Source organism: Lygodium microphyllum, chromosome 21 (genome assembly GCF_053477565.2).
Source record: "Lygodium microphyllum isolate KBCC chromosome 21, Lygodium_microphyllum_v1.1.10, whole genome shotgun sequence".
NCBI lineage: Eukaryota > Viridiplantae > Streptophyta > Polypodiopsida > Schizaeales > Lygodiaceae > Lygodium > Lygodium microphyllum.
Genome location: NC_141155.1, coordinates 27061371 through 27067370, shown reverse-complemented (window position 1 = coordinate 27067370; position 6000 = coordinate 27061371).

The window sequence follows — 6000 nt, the reverse complement described above, 5'->3', positions numbered from 1 at the left end:
TGAAGAAAGCATTGTATGGCTTGAAGCAAGCACCTAGAGCATGGTCTGACAAGATAGGACAATATCTTGTCACTATTGGCTTTCAGATTTCCAAGGCAGATTTCTCACTTTATGTGAGAAAAACAGAGAAAGGTATTATGTTGCTTGTCATTTATGTTGATGATTTGATTATCACAGGTGACAGTGATGAAGATATCATTCATGTGAAAATGCTATTGAAGCAGAAGTTTGAGATAAAGGATTTGGGAGAGCTGTCTTATTTCTTGGGCATTGAGGTGATTAGATCACCAAGTGGGATATGGCTCTTATAGAGGCAGTATGGATTGGACATGCTGTCCAAATATGGGATGACAGGCTGTAAGCCTATTTCAGTTCCTTTGGAGCAGAATGTGAAGCTGCGCGCAGATGCAGGTGAGCTTCTGGAAGACCCTACTATATACAGACGCATAGTAGGAAGTTTGATTTATATGACTATTACCAGGCCAGATATGAGCTATGCTGTTGGATTGGTAAGTCAGTTTATGCAGGCTCCAACGAAACCGCATTTGGATGCGGCTAGACGCATACTCAAGTATGTGAAGTCCACATTGCAGTATGGACTACTTTATGAGACTGGGGTTTAGATACAGTTGCATGGATACACTGATGCTGATTGGGCTGGTAGTATTTCTGATAGACGATCTACCAGTGGATATGTGTTCTCTTTTGGGAGTGCTGCAGTCACTTGGAGTAGTAAGAAACAGCCTATAGTTGCCTTGTCGAGCACAGAGGCTGAGTACAGGGGCACAGCAATGGCTGTATGTAAGGTAGCTTGGTTGTATAAGCTACTTTATGATATGCATCAGCCTACAGATGGGCCAGTTGTCATTTATTGTGACAACATGAGTAGTATACACTTGGCAAATAACCCAGTCTATCATGCTAGAACAAAGCACATTGAGGTGCATTATCACTATGTGCGGGAGAGGGTTTTACTAGGTCTTATTGATCTAGTTTATGTCAGCATAGAGGATCAGGTAGCTGATATATTTACAAAGGCATTGGGCGCAGAGAAGCTACGCTAGGAATTGGGATTGAGCTCGAGGGGGAGTGTTGAGATATCGAGCTCCACTCGTGATATGCCAGGGTGACCGTTGTGCATTTATGTCACCACTTGTCAGTTGCAGATGCGGTTGGTACACCGCGCATGAATAATAGCTAGATGACAGCTATCCTTATCTACTCTAGTTTGTGGCTCAGTTAGTATGCCACCTTGGTTATTTGAGTTTGGTTTGAGGCCCATATATAGGGCTCTTCTATTTCTTTGTAGGTGAGTTCTTTTTGGCTTACACAACTAAGAAGAGAAAAACTGTTTTCAGCCTCCACCTCTGTGTGTATTCCCCCATTGTGCAAGCAAGAAAGCTACAAGTGAGACTCCTTCCTTCTCTCCCACAATCTTGACAGATACAACATAAAGAAAAGTGGCCTACTAAGTCAAACAATGCATAACCGACCACACTAGTCGATTGGCGCTATAACTATGCCAGCTGTAAATAGGTGTAACAACCTGAATATAATAAGTAATGAGTCAGTGGCCATGTGTGAGTCATAATGACCACCGACGTGCTAAGTGTAGACGTGTGGACCTATCTAACCAGGCAGTCCATCATCAATGTCCGTATGTATTGAGCTTGTTATCTCAACACTCCCCCTCAAGCTCAATTGCATCTCTACAACTCCAAGTAAGCTTTGAAACTTTTGAAGCTTCTCTGTACCCAATGCCTTCGTGAAGATGTTAGCTATCTGATCCTGTGTGTTGACATACACCAAGTCAATCTCACCTGCTAGTACCTTCTCTCTCACAAAGTGGTAGTGTACCTCAATATGTTTTGTCCTGGCATGGAACAAAGGGTTCCTAGCCAACTGTATACTGCTCATGTTGTCACAATAAATGACAATTGGACCTTCCACCTGCACATCCAAATCAGCCATTAACTTTTGTAGCCATGCTACCTCACATGCTGCAACAACAGCACCTCTATACTCAGCCTCTATACTCGACAAAGCAACTGTAGATTGCTTTTTGCTGCTCCAAGCAACTGCTACACTACCAAGAGAGAACATGTATCCACTGGTAGATCTTCTATCAGATATACTACCAACCCAATCTGCATCTGTGTATCCAAACACCTGTACATTTGTACTTGCCTCATAGAAAAGTCCATAATGTAATGTGGACTTCACATATCTCAACATGCGTCTGTTGACTGCATCCAAATGTGGCTTTCTAAGTACTTGCATAAACTGACTCACAAGACCAACAGCGTAGCTCAAGTCTGGCCTTGTAATGGTCATGTAGATCAAACTTCCCACTATCCTCCTGAACATAGTAGGGTCTTCTATCTCACCCCCAACATCAGCACTCAACTTTACATTCTGCTCCAATGGAACTGAAAGTGGTTTGCATGCTGTCATACCATACTTGGACAACATATCCAAGCCATACTGTCTTTGGGACAGCCATATACTGTCATCATATCTGATCACCTCAATGCCAAGGAAGTACCTTAGCTCACCTAAATCCTTCATCTCAAACTTCTTCTTCAAAAAATCCTTGACTTCAACAATCCCAATATCACTATCATCTGTAATAATCAAGTCATCCACATAGATGACTATGATGACCAAACCTGCATTTCCCTTTCTCACATAAAGTGAGTGATCAGCATCAGAAACACAAAAGCCAATATTGACAAGATACTCTCTAATCTTGTCAGACCATGCTCTAGGTGCTTGCTTGAGCCCATAGAGCGCCTTCTTCAACCTGCACACATACGTGGGATGCTCTAAATCTTCATAACCTGCTGGCTGATCCATATACACTTCTTCCTACAAATCACTATGCAAGAAGGCATTCTTCACATCCATTTGCTGCAACCTCCAACCTTTGGCTGCTGCCAAAGCAATCACACATCTGACAGTTGCCATCCTGGCAACTGGACTGAAGGTTTCATCATAACCTATGCCATATGTCTGAGCATAGCCTTTTGCAACCAGCCTAGCTTTGTACCTACTAATAGAACCATCTGCATTGTGCTTAATCTTATAAACCCACTTATATCCAATAGATTTCTTTCCCTTCGGCAGTGATACTAGATCCCAAGTCATATTGGCCTCTAATGCAGCCATCTCCTCATCCATTGCTGCATCCCAATGAGTATGACCAATAACATCCTCAAAACAAGTGGGCTCAACATCCTCAACTAGTTTCACCATATAAGCATAATGGTGAGCTGCATAACCTTCAAAACCAAATCTTTTAACAGGGTATCTAACCCTGCTAGATCTGCGTACCACCGGATCACTCAATGGAGCCTTTACATTATTATGAGCTCTCTGTACACCTGGTGTCTTGACAGAAGGAATACCAAGCTCATCATCTAAGCTCTCTGAGCCACTGGAATCTCCATCAAGGACTGCATCAATGCCATCTGGCACTTTATTCTTTCCTTTGTCTTTACCTGTAGTGCTACTAGATGCACCTGAAGATGTAGAGGTACTCCTTAGTCTCCCAGACCAAGGACTACCAGATGATGTCTCTGGTCCACTAAGAGTCCGTGATTCTTACTTTTCAGCCTGCACATGAGTGTCATGATCATCATCATCATCCAATGCATCACCACTAGATGCATACCAACTGCTCATTTCATCAAAGATGACATCCCTGCTCACTCTGAACTTACATGTGACAGGGTTATAATAGCGATACCCTTTCTGCTCTAAAGAGTATCCAATAAAGACACACTTTTCAGCCTTTGGATCCAGTTTCTTTCGCAACTCATCTGGCACATGAACATACGCAATGCAGCCAAACACTTTCAAGTGTGAGACATCAGGCTTCTTACCTGTAAAACATTCTTCGGGGGTCATACCATGAACTGCAGAGCTGTGGGAGTTCTGTTCATAATATAAACAACAGTATGAACAGCCTCAGACCAAAAATTCTTAGGCATATTCTTTTCAGCTACCATCAAGGCGCGTGCAACTTCTGCAATATGCCTATTTTTCCTTTCTGCAACCCCATTTTGTTGTGGGGTATAGCTGCATGTGAACTGTCTCTTTATCCCATGAGACCTCAGAAAATCACTGAACTCATTTGAGAGGTACTCTCCCTCTCCATCTGACCTCAAGCACTTTACTTTCAAGCCTGTTTCTCTTTCAACTGCAGCCTTGAAAGTTCTAGAGTGCTCAAAAGCTTCACTCTTTTCCTTCATAAAATATACCCATAGCTTTCTAGAACAATCATCAATGAATGTGACAAAGTATGAACTGCCTCCAAGAGATACATTTTGTATAGGCCCCCAAATGTCTGTATGCACAACATCAAGGATATTTCTGCTTACATCTCTATCATGTGAAAAGGGTTGTCTTGCCTGCTTACCAAATTGACATGCTTCGCATACCTTATGAAATTCTGCAACTCTAAATGTAGGCAAACCTGTAACCAACCCTTTGGACTGCATTAATTTCAGCCTTTGTACATTTGCATGTCCAATGCGTTTGTGCCAAATTTCAATATCTGCAACAACACCTTTTCCTTTAGCATACATAGCAGCATTCATAGTAGGAATTTCAGCATCCATAGTAAACATACGTCCAACTCTACTTCCCTTTGCAACTAACATGCACTTGTCATTGAAGTCTTCTACAAAGCAGCCCTTTGCATTAAATCTCACTTGCAGCCCTTGCTCTACCATTTGACCGACTGACACTAAGTTCTTTGTAATAGATGGCACATGTAATACATCTTAAAAACTCTTTGTCTTACCATCATGCAAGGACAAGGGAACTTTTCCAATGTGTGAAATTGGGTGGCATGAATCATCACCCGTCTGCACATAACCTGCATTTTGCAAATCCTGCATCTCTCCAAACCATTCTGCATGGCTGGTCATATGATTGGATGCACCTAAATCAACATACCAAACATCATCATGTGTTCCCTTTTCTGTAACAGCATTCAGCATATGCTGCATAACAAACAGACGTTCATTTTTGTCTTCATTCTGTCGTGAAGATGATGCATAATTTCCTTCCTGCAACTTACCACTGCGGATATCATTTTTCTTAGCATAACATTGGGCTGCAATATGACCTGTTTTGCCACAGTAGTGATACGTAATACCAGAGTTGTTAGAATCTCTGTTCTGCCATCCACCTCTTCCTCTAAAGCTCCCCCTGCCCCTCCTAAAACCTGCATATCGCCAAATTGCTGATTTAATCTGTTTTGCTGGTTGTCACTATCACGTCTTGTACCACGGCCTCTTGAAGAGAACCTGGCACGTCCCCTTCCTGAACTGGAGTAGAAAGCTTGGACCTGTTCACCACTTTTTTCAGATGTCTCACTCTGCATGTTGATCTCTTCAGTGATCATAAGGGAGACCAACTCATCGAAATCTGGAAATGGCTTTTTAACATATACGAAAGTTACAAAAGACTTCTAATCCTTTTCATTGTTAAGTCCACCCAAGGTAGACGACACGAAATCATCATCATCGGGCATTGCATCAATCGCTGCCAAGGCATCTGTAGTGCTCCTTACCTTCAGTGCATACTCATTGATAGACATATTTTCTTTCTTCAATGTATTCAAATCTTGCTTGAGTTGAATCTTTCGTGCCTTTGTATTTACAGAAAATATACTTTCAAGTATGGTCCAAGCTGTATATGAATTCTCTACATTTCTAATGTGTCCCAGCATATTATTGTCAATTACTGCAGACAACCAATACATGACCTTTTTATCTTTTGCATTCCATTCCTTCCATGCCTTTGTCTCTTCTGCAGTTGGAGGATCACTCACCTCCAGCTCCTTTTCTTCACCTGAAACAAACTCATAGAGGCCTTTTCCAATGTGACACGGAACTTCCATGAAGGGTAGTTGTTCTTGTCGAGCTTCTCAATGATGGGGCTTCCATTGTTCTCTGCCATTATCACAAAATTAATACCAAACAGAAAGCA